Below are 16,223 nucleotides of genomic sequence, written 5' to 3'. Positions count from 1 at the left end.
GTTAGGATAGATATATAGTTACATTCTCTTAATGAATAGAATGATTTGTTCTGATGGTGTTTGTAAATAGGATATCAAGTCCATATCTTGTACAGCAATTAACCACTAAGAAGAATGTATGCAGTGTTTTAATTGTTGAAACTATCCTACCGATTTGATTTGAAACTGTCTCATTGCTGTTTGTTTATCAATAAAATTATGTCAAAAAAGAGAACACCCTGCTGATTTTAAATGAGGTGGCCCATCCATCTCATTTCCTATGGTTTTTGGGAGGGGGCTGGAGAAGTCTTGGGATGTTGCAGGGAATGAGCAAAGGCACAGTGACATGGAAGGACCATGCTGAGTATTTGCATAGATTGATGAGTGTGCAAGAGGTACATAAATAAACTTGACACCCCACCCAGCCTGAGACTGGAAGTTGAAGAAGGGATCTAATGGCAGGTACCCAGGGCCACTCTATCCCCTGAAATCCTCCCTCTCCGTGGGCTCAGTGTGGAGGGAGGTCTGTGGACCAGCAGGGCAGGGGCAAGGAGGTCTGGGGAATGTACTGATAGTATCGGGAGGGTGGTGGTTTTCAATTTTTTGTTTGTTTGTTTTTCCCAACATTTTCTATCTTTTACTAACATACACCATGATTACCCATAATATTTATAACAAAATCTATTCATAAAATGTATCTAAAAATAACATTTATTTTCCTTTTCCTTGAAAATCTTGAGAATGTCTCAGTGGTGAGAGTGGGTTTTGAAGGGTAACAGGAGGTTGGAATAGTGGGACCCTGGCTTTGCCACTGGAGTCTATATTCATAAATGAAATAAATTAGATCCACATGTGCTAATATATTGTCTACCTAGTGTAAATACCTCAAAGAAGAAATAAAATCTGATAGTTTTAATAGCTAGAGTAAAAATGGAAAGAAATTCAACATAAGGATTAAACAACGAAGAGAAAGTTTGGGTTTTTTTTTTGTTTTTTTTTTTTTCAGTACCAGGGATTGAACTCAGGCCCTTAAAAACTCTCTCTCTTTTTTTTTACAGAACCAGGAATTGAAATCAGGCCCTGGCCCTTGTCAGGCAAGCACTTATTCTACTGATATCTCCCCAGCCCCAAGGAAGATGAAGGAAAGGAGAAAAGATAGGAATAAAGGAAGGGGGAAATCATGCAAATATATGTACAAAATGGCTGAGATGATTGTACTAATAATTTGTATCATTTTCTTTGAAAATATCAGTTAATGTTTAGAATTTTCACTTTGACTAACTGTATGTTGATATCTGCAATCTGAATAACCACATCGAAGACAGTAATGCATAATACAAAAACCACAGTTGAATGCCTCTCCTCTTGTTCTTCTAAATATGTACCATTTCCAATGTCTTGTCAATTATTATTATACTCTCTTTAGAATATATTTTTAAAAGGTAAAAGAGACTGAAAAAATTAATGTTAATTGAAAGCAAACATTAAATTTCAATTACTGGTCCAATCTTACATATCTGTTAATCTGAACAAGAGATTTGATAATAAACATCTGTAATATAACAATTGTTCTTTTCCTATTCTTGTTTTAAAAATCTGTAGCACATATATTGTTGCTTGTTACTGTTTCTGTATTTTTCCTTTTTTTTTATTCTTCAAACTAAAATAAAATTTTAGAAATGCATTTTATAGCATTGTTTACAACATGCAAAAGATTGAAACAATACAGATCATATTCCCTGATCACAATGTAATTAACTGAAAATAAACAGAAAATGCTGACCAGAAAATTGATATTTGTGCAAATATAAAATCATTCTTAAATAATTAATTGGGAATTCTATCACCAATACATCAGTAGAATGGAATAAGAAACCCACAAACATCCAATTCCAAGATTTTCTCTTTTGTGCCCTTCATCTGCAAGTCTTCACTGTGACTTTACTATTTACTGATAACTTAAATCATACCAAGCTGAAAACAACTTGAGCTTAAAAACAGTGAAAATACAAAATAACAAAATGTATGGGCTGGGGAGATGGCTCAGTGGAATAAGCTCTTCTCTGGCAAGCGCAAGGGGCTGAGTTCAATCCCTGGTTCCACAAAAAAATTATGGAATGCAGTTAAAGTATAAAACAGAAACGAAACCTGAAAATTAATGATCCCCCTAAGCAGTTACAAAAAGATTAAGAACATTGACTCGAACATCATGTAACTCTGTTGTGCCCCAAATTTTTTGATCAAGGAGATTAAAGAGCCACAAAGGAATGTGATCAATGATGTATAATGTGCCTAAGGAGAGTCACGTGGAGAGAAAACTTTCTCTCAGGATTTCACAGAGAGCAAATTGGTCCAGCAATGACTGTGACTCATCCACATGGCTGACACTGACAAAGGATCTACAAAGTGTGGTACAGGGTTACAGGATAAATCTTGAGGGGAATTGACTGACCTTATCAGATACAAAAGTTACATTTCTTGTTATATAGTTCTTGCTTTGTCTTGGTCTTAACCACCCAGCAGAAATGTATAAAAACGAGGTATATAAAATAAAGTCATATTAATATGTTGAGCTGTAAAAGGCTCTAGTCAACAACTTCTGCAGATAATCCACTACTACTGTGGACTGCTGGACTGTGTTGGATTGTTTCACTGAATTCAGGCACCTACAGTATTTAGATACCAATAGAATACGCATTTCTGACAGGACTAAACAAAAAAGGGGATACAAAAGAAGGACCATTTTGTATTTCTGTACAGAGAATGGTTAGGACAAATATACAACTACTTTCACTTAATTCAATGAGAAGAAAGTTTGTAGTAATAGTGTTTGGACAAGATATCATGTCTGCTTCTTGTACTATGGATAATCACTAAGATAATGTACAATATATTAATTATTGAAAATGTCCTATTAATCAGCTTTGAAACTGTCTCATTGATATTTCTCAATAAAATAAACATAAATACACAAATAAAAGGGATAAACAAAAAATTACAAAATGTAATTCAAACTAAATTTACTGAAAAATTAAGTATTTTTTTAGAAATAGAACACTTAGAAATGAATCAAGGGTACAATGTATAAGGCAACTTCATAGAAAGTAATGGAAAGTCATTGGATATCATGAAACATGGGTGAAATACATCAGAATAGGCCATATTTATAGATTCAAAGACTCAATATTGTAATATGTTAATACTTCTACAGCTTTGGTTTTTGTGGGGGTTTTTATTTTAGGACAGGATTACAGGGTGTACAGGGTCTCACTGCATAGGTCGGACTCATAGTGATCCTCCTGTTTACAGCCTCCCAAGATCTGGGATTACAGGTGCGCTCCACCACGCCCAGTCTCAATCGCCATCTCAGAGCGTCCCAGGCACGAGGCCTGCACAGCAGGCCCAGTGATCGAACTCCCAGCCCCTGCATCTGCCTAAGCAGGTGCTTTAATCCACTGAGCTATTTGTCCAGCCCTCCAAGTTTTTTTATAAGATATGCCATTGCAATCAATTTCTAGCAGATCTTATTTTATGAAGTTTGTCAATCTATGTCTAAAATTTATACAGAAAGTTAAAGGACCTATAGTAAAGATACTCCTAAATAAGAAAGCAGTGTGAGGATTTACTGTACTAAATGAGAAATACCAATATAGTGCTACAGTAATTATGAGTGAAATTCTATCACAAACACATCCATAGAACGGAATAAGAAACCTACAAACATCCCCTTCCAACATCTTCTCTGATTGCTTCCTTCACCTGCAGGCCTTCAGTGTGACCTCACTACTGATTAAGAACTTAAATCATGCCAAGGTCCTTGTGATTAGATATTGCTCTCCCATATAACATGTACCTCACAACAAGAGTAAATGTAAGTTTTACTAATTTTTCTGTTACTTCTATAACATTCTTCATTATTTTTCTAAATAAATTCTTACCTTTTGAGGTTTAGATCATCCTCTAATGCCATGTTCCATGGCTTCCTCATACTATCATCCATCAAAATAAGACATCCTTTGCTCTTCCACTCTGCTCCTTCTTATCCTGCTCAACATGATGTCAACATCTTCATCAATCACCCCACAATTTAATTTTCTTATTTCCAGTGAATTTTTCTAGACTCAATCACTCACACATTCACACAGACACACTTCTGACTTATTCTTCAAATTAAACTCCTGGCACATGAAATTAAATATCTGAGTCTTGGGGTAAAATTTACTGCTGTTTTTTATCTATTTAATTTTTTAATATTAATTTTATTGAGAAAGTAATAGCATTGAAACAGTTTCAAAAGAGGTTAGTAGGACAGTTACAATAATTAATACATTGCATACTGTTGTCGTCATAGTAATTATTCATAGTACAAGATGCAGACATGATATCTTGTCTAAACACTATTAGTACAAATCTTTCTTCTCACTGGACTAAGAGAAAGTAGCTCTATATTTGTAACAACTATCTTGTATATGCAGATATATATTTTTCACTAAAAATTGGTCTTCATTTATATCCAGCTTTTTCATTTACTTTTGTCATAGATGGGTATTACATTGCCTTTCAAATATTGTAGGTATGTGAATTCAGCAAAGTAATCCAATAAATTCCAGTAGTCCATAATAATAATGGATTATCCGCAGGACTGGCAGTCACAGGTTGTTGACTTGAACCTCTTACAGTTCAGAATATTAATATGGCTTTATTTTTATACCTCATTTTTATACTTTTATGCTAGATTTTTTTATGAGCAGAATATATTTATTGAGGGAAAGAAAGCTCCTGTCTGAGAGATGGACAGGAGGGGGGCCCGAGCAGGTTGTTTCCCCTATGCTAGATTGTTAACATCAAGATAAATCATGACCTATATAACATAAAATGTAACTTTTGTACATGACAAGGTCAGTCAAATCCCCTCAGGATTTACCCTGAAACCCTGTATAATAGTTTGTAGATCTTTTGTCAGTGTCAGCTATGTGGATGAATCACAGCCATTGCTTGGCCAATGTGCTCTCAGCGAAAGGCTGAGAGAATGTTTTCTCTCCATGTGCCTCTCCATAGGCACTCTCTACATCATCAATCATTTTCCTCTGTGGTCCCGTAATCTCCTTGATCAGAAAATTTGGGACACCACTGAGTTACAAGATGTTATAATACAGGGTCTTGTCTGTCCTGACTCCTCACTGACTTGAAGGACTAGGGTCAAAATGTTGCACATCCCTGTAGCCCTACTTTTTCTCTAATTTTTTGGTCTGCAACCTTAAGTTGTTAACCCTCAGAAGAGAAGCTTAATGATTTCATTATCCTAAAACATAGGTAGGTGAGCTTAATCTCACTATCTGTCTGAATATCGAATGCCTTACACATAATATGGAACACGTGTGCCAGCCAAATAGATCACTGGATTAAAGCACCTGCAGGCAGGTGAAGGGGGCAAGGGTTTGATCCCTTGCTTGCTGTGCCAGCCCTGCCCCTGGAATGCACTGAGATAGCAATTGAGACGGGCTAGTGATTCACACCTGTATTCCCAGTTCATGGGGGGATACAAAGAGGCAGATCACTACAACCCTGATGTAGTAGTAGAACACCAAAAACCCTGTAAACCCTTCACTGAAACACCAAAATGATGATAATAATAAAAATAAAAATAAAAATAAAAATAAAAATAATAATAATAATAATAATAATAATATGAAACAAGTTTTTTCCATCAATCATTGATCTGGTAAACTTTAAATCTCTACAGTTTGTGAAAAAATAAAAAATACTAATAGTAAAAACATAGATAAAACAATTGCAGGTATTTATATAGACATTAAGAAATCTAACCATACACAACATTGTAGCAGGACAGTCCTATGACATTTTTTCTTGCCTCTTGTATTCATTTATTACATTTATTATTTTTAAGCAAACATTTTCTCGAGAGAGAGTATTATAGCAGCAATTGTTATGACATTAGAAACAGAACACTTTTAGAAGACCAGAATGACAGGCATTCCAAGAATGGCCCTAGTATTACACACTGCTATCCTCAGTGCAGTTTCTTAGTTCACAGGTAGCAGCATATATAGTTAGTCAGGGTGAGAATCATACCAATTATCTGCTAGTATCAAAAATCTGATGGAGAGTCTCAGGATCATTGCCTTTACAATCCTGTGCACATAAATGTATGGATTTTCCCCTGCCATATTTTCTAGATTTTCTCCTTGCCCTCTGCTCATTGTTTAATCATTAAATTCTCACTTTCCATTTAGTTGAGTCATATCTTTCAATTTTTATTTCTGCTTTTGAATTCTTGCACTAACAAGACTATACAATATTTATACATGTGGATCTGGTGTATTTCACTTATGAGTATATCTTCAAATGGCATCCACTTATACATAAATCCTTCAAATTTATCATTCTTTATAGCTGAGTAATACTCTATTGTATATAAACATCAAATATTTTCAGCCATTCCTCAGGTGACGGGCATTTTGGTTGCTTCCAAAACTTGGCTATAGCAAATTGTGCTGCTATAAACACAGGTACACATATATCATTATGATATGATGTTTTCAGTTCTTTTGGAAAAATTCTGAGCAGGAGTATAGCTGTATTGGATGTGATTCTCAATCCTACTTTTTTAAGGAGGCTCCACACTGATTTCCATAATGGTTGCACCAGTCTATATTTCCACCAGCAGTGGAGAAGTGTTCCTTTGTCCCCACAGCCTCTCCTACACTTGTTGTTGGGTGATTTCTTAGTGATAGCCACTCTTTATTGGGTGAGATGATATATCAGTGTTGTTTTGATTAGCATTTCATGAATGACTAGTGATGTGGAGCATTTTTTCATGTATGTATTAGCTTATAGAATTTCTTCCTCTGAGAAGTATGTGTTCATTTTGCATGCCCATTTCTGGATTAGGTCTTTAAATTTTGGTGCCCTAATTTTTTTAGTTCTTTATAAATTCTAGATAAGACAGCTTTATCTGAGAGCTTATTACTTAATTTTTTTTTGGCTGAGGAGATGGCTCAGTGGAATAAGCAATTCCCTGACAAATGCAAGGGCCAGAGTTCAATCCCCGGTTCCACCAAAAAAAAAAAAAAATCATATTTTCTAAGTTTGTGGGTTGTCTTTTCACTCTGTTAGTAATTTGTTTTGACATCCAAAAACTTCTCAATAAGAGGAGGTCTCAGTTGTTAATTCTTTCAGGTGTTATCCGTGCATTTTGATTTTTGTTCATGAACTCTGCCTACCCCTATGTCTTCAAGAGTTCCTCCTACTTTCTCTTTCAGGAGATTTAGTGTTTCTGTTTTAATCTTTAGATCTTTAATCCATTTTGACTGTAGTTTAGTGCATGGTAATATACCTGAGTCAAGTTTTGGTTTTCAGCACTTAGAGAGCTAGTCTTTCCAGCATCACTTTTAAAGAGGCTATTTTTCTCCTAGTAAGCATGTTTGGTCCTTTGTTGAAGATAAGGTGACTGAGTATGTTTGTAGTTGCTTCAGCATCTTCTAATCTATTCTATTGATTCTCAGGTCTCTTTTGTTGTCAATATTATGCTAATTTTATCACAGTAGCTTTGTAGTATAATTTCAAATCAGGAATTGTAATGCCTCCTGCCTTGTCTTTGTTGCTCAGGTTTGCCTTTGCTATTCTATTTTTACTCTGGCTCAAAATAAATTTTAGGAATGATTTTCCTAGGTCTGAAAAGTATAATGGTGCGATTTTGGTAGGAACTGCATTAAATCTGTATAAAAATTTTGAGAGTATGGCCATCTTCCCAATGTTGGTTCTTCCTATTCAGGATCAGAGAATATATTTCCATTTTTTTAAATTCTTTACGATCTCTTTTTTCGGAGTACTGTAATTTTCATTGAATAGATCTTTGACTTCTTTAGTTAGGTTAATTCCTATTTCATGTTCCTTAGTGCTACTATAAAAGGTATTGTTTCTCTAATTTCCCTCTCAATGTGTTTGTTATCTGTGTAGAGAAATGCTATTCACTTTTGGGCATTGACATTGTATCCTTTTATGCTACTGAATTTGTGTATTAATTCTAGTAGCTTCTTGGTGGAATTTTTTGGGTCTTTCAAGTAGAGTTTCATGTCATCTGCAAGTATGATAGTTGAGCTTCTTCTTTGTCTATTGTTATTCCATTTATTTTTCTCTCTTTTCTAAAAGCTCTAGCGAATGATTCCAGAACTATATTGAATAGGAGTGGTGACAGAGGACATCATTGTCTTGTACCAGATCTGAGAGTAAAAGATTTCAGTTTTTCCCCATTTAGAATTATGTTAGCCATTGTGTTGTCATCCATGTCTTTTATCAGATTGAAGTAGAGGTCATCTATTCCAATTTTTTGTAGGACTTTGAACATGAATGAGTGTTGGACTTTGTCAAAAGACTTTTCTGCAACCACATTTGAGATGATCATGTGGTTTTTTTATTTGGCTCTATTAATATAGTGTATTACATTTATAGATTTGCATATCTTGAACCATCCTTGCATCCCTGACATGTATCCTACCTGGTAGTGGTGTATAATGTTCTTAATAATTTGCTGTATTCTGTTTTCTAGTATTTTTTGAGGATTTTTGCATCTATGTTCATGATGGAGATTGGTCTGTAGTTCTCTTTTGTAGTTGCATCTTTCTCTGGTTCTGTTATCAGTATAATACTTGCCTCCAGGAATGATTTTGAGAGGATTGCTTCCTTTTCAATTTCATTGAAGAGTTTTAGGAGTATTGGGATTATATCTTCTAAAAATATGGAAAGCTTCATGAATATGTATGTCATCCTTGCACAGGGCCAATGCTACTCTTCACTGTATCCTTCCAATTTTAGTACATGTGTTGCTGAAGCAAACACTATCAATCTTGGGGCTGGTGAGATGGCTCAGTGGTCTAAAGCACCTACTTAAAACAAGCTAAGCTAAGCTAAGCAAAGCACAGGGACCGCAGTTCAATCCCCCAGCACCACATGCCAGCCAGCCCCGCCCCCTGGTGGGCTGAGCTGGCCACACACAATAAATAAATAAATAAATAAATAAATATTAAAAAAAAACACTATCAATCTTGTCTCTTTGCCTAGTCCCTATGTCCTTTTATATTATGGAGGCTCCCTATTCCTTAACTACAGTGTTATAGCCATCTATTCATTCCCTTCTCTTCTTTTCCTCTTCTCATCATTGATTTGTTTAGATTCTCTTTTCATTCTTTTCTTGTTCATATGTAGGCTAAGTTATGAGTATATCCTTTGCCACTTATTGGCCTAAATTTTCACCTGAGCATCTCCATAACCAGTAACTTTCACATCCAATCAATTGTTCAATTTCGATTATATGAACTTCCGAACATGTCTTCTACTATGAGCTCAGCATTTCATAAATAAATTAATGCTATGTTCTGCATCCCATTCTATCCTTCTCCATAATTCAGTGCTTACTGGAGAAACAGATTTAATTTAAGATATACAAGTACATAAAAATTTCCCAGATTTTCTGACAATGGGTGACCAGAGAGTCAGATGTGGAAGAATAGAAAAAAGCTATCTGATCAATGGAGATCTGAGAGATCTAGTCAAAGTTTGGAGTCCCATGCAGGTCCATATCAGGATGCCAAAAGGTCTGTGACAAAATGCTAAAGAATCTGTACTGGAGGCTGTGAGAAAGCCAAGAGATGATAAGCAAACTGAAGTCAGAGACAGGAGCTCTGCTTTCATGAAGATACAGAGGGATTCCTTCCTTCTTCATTTCCCTATCACACGATTCCAGTGGCAATCCTCTCTAGTATGGGTCTTCTAAACCTAGAACTATGTTGATCAAACAATTTAGTTGGGATTTCCTTACTCAAATTTGCACAGTATGTTAAGAATCACTCCTTCTTTGAACCTTCCTCCACCCTGCTTCCCAAGGGGACACTTTTAAATCACAAAACACATCACAAATTAGAGCTGTTTAATACCTCCTTGTAACTTAAGAAGAATTCTAAACTATTCAGTTGCCAATAGGGATTAAGCAACTGAGGCCATCCCTGCATCTTCACTTTCAGCTCCCACTATGCTCTCAGAATCCTTTGTTTCAGTAACTCTCACACATTGGCAGTTCTCTCAAAATACAAGGTCCTATGCATTTCTTTAAATCTCCTGTTGCTTCTACCTGTAGATTTCACTTCTATACCTTTATTGCTGTCTAAGATATCCTCATATTTCAATTTTCTTTTCTTTTACTCCTTTGTGCTTAATTTAAACTATCGTAAAACTTATTCAACGGAACTGATGGGCCAGGGAAATAGTTCACTAGGGCCAGAGAGATAGCTCAACAGGGCCATGGAGATAGCTCAGTAGAATAAGTAGCTGCCTGGAAAGCGAAGGGTCCTAAGTTCAATCCCCAGCACTGAAAAACAAACAAACAAAAAGAAAACAAACAAGAACTGGAGTCATTGCCTATCTAGCCAATAGACTCTGAGTTAGTCACTATACTAAAGTGATTTAAGATCAGAGGCATGCCTTTTTTTTGCAGTGCTACGTACAACATAAACTCTACGGAAACAGTATGTAGCTTCTTAGGAAACAATTATTCACTGTGTAAAGAAATTGGCAAATTCCTCACTTCTCCTAGAATTTCAACAGTCTTCATGATAACTCATTAAATCAATAAATAAAACTATATTTCTCAACATTTATATGATTTGTTAAAGATAAGATAGACATAAATGCAGTGAAAATATTCTTGTTTTCTTTTCAAATTGGTTGTCAAGTTAGGTGTGAGTTGATCATATTTCCGCAAATGTTGCCAGAGAGCAATTATTTATAGAGCTTGGCAAGAAACTGCCTCAAAATGAATTATTTAATTCATCACTGATTTTTCAGAAAGCAAGAAATAAATTTAAATTTAGCATGAAGATAAAACTTGCAAGTATGACAAATTAGGATAACCGGTGACCAATTTTAAGGAGACTGGTTCAGTTTAGAACTTAAGCAAATAAACTGCATTTAGAGTATAGCACTGAATCATGTCAAGACAAGGGCCAGGGAGATAGCTCAGCGGCATAAGCTCCTGTCTGAATAACATATAGACAATGTAGCATCAGTGTCACTGACATTCCTTAATCATGCAATGAACTTTCCCTAAGCCTAACCTCACTAATAGACAAAGTTTAACCTAGGGTTTCAACAAGGAACAATTTACAAGGCTTTCTAAAGTGTCAGGGAAAAAGGAATTTATAGGAGTGCAATCACTTCTGGCTACTCCTTTTATTGTATATGGGCCCAGAACACAGAAGATTTGGCACAGGAGCATCCAAAAGAAGAGCAGTATGGGAGCTGTTTGGATGCTTAGTTATTGCTGCATCTCCATTGCCTACAGCATGCCTGATACATAACAGATGTTCAGTAAGTAGTTATTGCCTAAAGAAATGCAAGGGCACATAATTGTATGAGTAAATAACCATAAGACAAAGACATCTTCAACAATAAAGATAACACAGTTGCAGAGAAAGAAATGAGCTTATTTGAGGACTGCCTAATACATTTATTTCAATAGGTGTGGACTGTAAGTTTATGCTTTTTGTATAGATCTTCATTGCCAGGATTATTGTGTATGCAGTAAAGCAATAATAATAATAATAATAATAATAATAATAATAATAATAATTAGAAAGATTTGGTATGACCACAACTGAGACTTAGGAAAAATAATTTGACAATAATATGAAGAAGAAATGTGTATAGAAGAGATGGAAGTAAGAAAAAGTTGGAAAATCATGGCAAACATTCAAGGAAGTAATAATAAAAATGTCGTGATACTGAAAATTGGTGAGAAAGTGGATCAAGTACAACTCTCCTTTTCTGGTGGTGGTATTAAGTTAAAATTTGACTTGCTGGAGGCCAAATTAAATGAGGCCAAGTACTCTGGTAAAATGATTTATTTGAAGTTACTTCTGAGTAGATAGAGGGGTTCCTTACTGTCAGATCACTGCACTTTTTATAGGTGGTAGGGGTCTTTTATCCTAAGGAACATAGGGAAGGGGAATGCAGAAATAAAGTGGAGATCTCCATGCTTCCTTTATCATTCTCAGCCATGTTCAGCTCATTTAACACTTATTTGGGGAAATGAAAATGGGCTCCTGCTTCCTGGGGCTACCATTTGCATATTATACCACTGTAGCTAAGATTAAAAGAAGAGGGCAGGTTGATTTTGTGGCTAGCACAATAACATACAGATAAACAACATTCAGAGAAGTTCCTTCTATAAAAGAAAAATGTTCTAACTTTGAACGTTCCATTTTGTAGTGCCCCTTACAGTAGTGAGTGGGTTATGGAGTCACAGCCACCATCTTCACCTACTCAGGTTGCTTCATAGATAGCTGCTGTCTTACCTTTATTTCAGAAAGAACACTATGTGTCTTCTCTAGGTAATGAGTGCTCATTTACACCTTTAAAAAGGTGATTCCTATCGTCAAAGATCAAAAAGACCCAAACAAAAATTGCATACTCTTCCAAGTGTTACTTAATTTTATTAGGGATGAGGGAGCTTCATAAAGAATGAAAGGTAAAATTGAAATTTGGTAACTGAAGGACTGATTTATCAATCTTTCCCAAATGAACCAAACTTTTCATAAACACCTATTTGCCTGATCTGTAGTAGGATTCAGGTTATATTCCATTACAATTTTTTGAAATCCTCTAGGACCTGGAATCTGATCAAATCTGGGATTTGATTTTTCTTCATGAAATCTTTGCATATCCCTGTCTTCAAGTGGTCCTCCTGTTCTCTCTTCCAGGAGATTTAGTGTTTCTGTTTTAATGTTTAGATCTTTAATCCATTTTGACTTTATGTTAGTGCATGGTGATAGACCTGTGTCAATTTCTAGTTTTTGGCATGTAGAAAGCCAGTTTTTCCAGTACCATTTGTTAAAGAAGTTATCTTTCTTACAGTAAGCATGTTTGGATCTTTGTTGAGGATAATGTGTGTGAGTATGTTTGTAGAGGCTTCTTCGTCATCTAATCTGTGCAGTTGATCCTGAGGTCTATTTTGCTGCCAATATAATGCTGATTTTATCACAGTAGCTTTGTAGTATAAGATGCAGGTAAAAAGGTAGGAACAATTACAGAAAAGAATTCCATGGTTACTGATAATACAGCTGTTCATGAGATAATGGCAAGAAATATAGAGCAAACAGTTAATCTGACTCAGGAAATACCTCAATCTTCTTTTAAATGTTTCTGCTGATGAACCTACTAAGATAATCTCCTACAGTCAACTGATTAAAGGCTTTAATTTTGACTGTGAAATCCCTTCATAATAGCAATCACAGTAGTGCTTGATTGAATAATTGGGAAACATCTCCACACTACATGATCACCACTGCCTTCCGTTCTATCTCCATAGTTAAATCTGGCCAATTGTCATATTGGAAAATCATAACACATTTGAAACATACTTAATAAAGTAACTATGGCATCCATAATATCCATTACCAAAAAATAGAACCACAAGGACCAGCTATATAATTCAAGACATTTCATGCTAAAGAAATTTTCTTACTTTGCTCTCATTGTTGAGACAAAATATCTGATGCCCCAAGTTAAGAAAGGTTTATTTAGCTCAGTTTGTAGAGGTTTCAGCCCATAATCAGCTTGCTCCAAAGTAGGTGCCATGGTTGAAGGACAACTGTTCATGTTTGTAGAAGGCAGAAAAAGCAACAACAGCAAAACAGAGGAGAGAAAGCCTCTTTTCCTCCCTTATATTTTATGCAGGCCCCCCGCCCTCAGGTAGGTGTAGCACTCACAGGTTTCCATACCCACCTCTGCACAGGCTGGGGCTGTTTACAAAATGAGGACCATGGTGCCCTGCTGAGTAGAGCTGTAACTGCTGTAACTCTGTATTCTGAGGTGAGGGCCTGAAAACAAAAGGTCCAGATATATCAAACTGTCTCCTAAAAACATACCCCACAATGAAGCATGAGGCTTTGGGGGAACATTCCCACGCAAAACATAACAGCAGTTATTTTCAGACTCACATAGTAGTGTGAGTAAAACAAATATGGTCTTTAGTGCAGAAGTTTCTAAATAGAGGATGGCACAGAGGCTGGGGATTTGATCCTTGGGCTTACTGTGCCAGGCCCACCCCCGTGGCACTCTGAGATAGCAATTGAGACTGGGTGTGGTGGTGCATGCCTGCAATCTTAGCTCTTAGGAGGCTGTAAACAGGCGGATTACTATGAGTCCGATCTAGTAGTAAGACCCTGAACACACTGTAGGCCCTTCCCTAAAATACATAAATAAATTAATAAATAGAAGATAGGCTAATACAGGCAATTAACGATCCATTCCAATGGGGATACATAAAGTATTTCAATTTTATTTAACATTCATGTTTCTGTCATCATTTACTAAGTTCAAATTTTGTGTTTTATGAAACGAAATATTATTTACTTAAAGTGTATGCGTAAGCACAACCACCCACACACATACTGTTACAAGGAATTTGAATATATAATTCATGATTGTGGGGATTGTTATAAATGTAAATGCATCTTTTGGAGTTATCTTCAAATGCATTTTTTGCACTGTGGTAAGTGATGACAAATGTTGGCAGACTTTAAAAGAAATTCATTCACCATAAGGTCCTCCCACCAATAAGTTCTTATTTTAGGACATAAGAACAAGGGAGTGGAAGCAAACCTAGTGACTCAGTCACTCGTCTCCTCTCAGTATGAATTTGCATCATCTCACCCACCAGATGAAATTAAGTTCAATTATACCTAAAAAACTTCTCCTGCCCTCAGTAATGGCAGAAACCAACATTATCTTGATATTTAAGTTAGTGTCTGATACATACTGTGAACATCTTTGCTGAATGTTTCTATTTCCTTGAAAAATGAGTCTTCCTAGAACAAGTAGTGTTAGTTGTCAAACAATAGATCTTCTGGCTGATGTCCGCCTACTATAGTAACCAGGAATTGAAAATTCATTCACAGATGAGGAGACATAATGACTAACTCAGCTACTTATATCTAACACAAATCAATATATATAGCGAGAGATGAGATAGAGAGACTGAGACAGAGCAAATGTTAGCAGACAGCAAAGGGAATGGCAAGAGGACAGAAATTTTTAGAGACTGGATTAGAGATCTAGTATATAGTGTATAAAATATTTCTTCTCATTCAACACAGAACTTATTTGCTGCTCCATCCCATGGAAACCTTAAAGCTGCTTATAATATACCGTTGTGCTAGAGGACACCTCATAGGACACATAACCCCAAGTTCACTACCCAGGCACTACTTTATGAACATTGGATCAAATAACAGAATATATGCATGTGTGTTGCCCTTGTCTTGACCTTTTGTGTGTGCCTCAGGTCTGAATCACATACCAGAAAGACACAGTCATGACCTCACAAAAATTGAGTCAGCTAAGGACTCCTGATTTCCGATGTTGATTCCCATGAGTGCTTATCTCATCTAATAATTTCTATTTGTCAGACACAGTAATGAATATGGTCATCAGAGAAAGAATTTCATCTAGGTTACAAAGATAATCTCTTCTTACTGTTGCACTGATGTCTCATATGTTGCTTTAGAGTAGAAATTTAAGCCATGTTAACTTTTACATCCGAATGTCCCTGAAGAGCATCATGTGCTCATAGGTAAGGCTCTTGAAAGGTGATTGAATCCAGGGGGTGATACAGAGAAATATGATGTTAGGATGTGGGGCATGGTCTATGATGGGGCAGGTCACTGGGTCATGGGCTAAAAGGGCATGTCTCTTTCCCAGCTCCCATCTTTTCTCTGTTTCCTGGTGGTCAAGATTTGAGTGACTTTCTCCACCCAGATCCTTTTACCATGGCTTCCTTCACTCCTCTGTGCTCCAGTAACATACTTTGTTTCATGTGTATCTGTCAAAGTTGGGGTCCAGTGCCATCTTGATTTGCTTTGGGATCTGACTAGGGTATTGGTAGAGAAAACTTCTGCTTATGATTAGGGGGTTACAGAGGTGTCATTTTTGTACTATATGTGATCCCTGGTCCCTTTTTGTTTCTGGCATTCTTTCCTTGAACTGCTTCCTGGACACCATACACTAAACATCACGTTTCACTGCACCCTTCTGCCATAATGTTTTTGCCTTGGAGCCATTCAGTCAGACTGCATTATATGAAACTGTGAGGCAAGTTAAATCTGCTTTCTTTTAAATTCCAGGTGTCAAGTACTTTGTCTCAGTGACAAAGCAGCATATAATATATATAT

At 36.1% G+C, this 16,223-nt stretch overlaps 1 non-coding gene and 1 pseudogene across 1 annotated transcript; both read right to left on the bottom strand.

Annotated features, from left to right (window-relative positions):
* Nucleotides 1–16,223, bottom strand: part of LOC101580340 — a 108,319-nt pseudogene that overhangs the window by 20,509 nt on the left and 71,587 nt on the right.
* Nucleotides 8,732–8,838, bottom strand: LOC111814462. Its single transcript, XR_002819445.1, has one exon. It is a non-coding gene; the product is annotated as a U6 spliceosomal RNA (small nuclear RNA).

This window comes from Octodon degus, unplaced genomic scaffold, assembly GCF_000260255.1.
Source record: "Octodon degus isolate 3935 unplaced genomic scaffold, OctDeg1.0 scaffold00321, whole genome shotgun sequence".
Taxonomy (NCBI): Eukaryota; Metazoa; Chordata; class Mammalia; order Rodentia; family Octodontidae; genus Octodon; species Octodon degus.
This window is presented reverse-complemented; position numbering and strand designations above follow the sequence as displayed.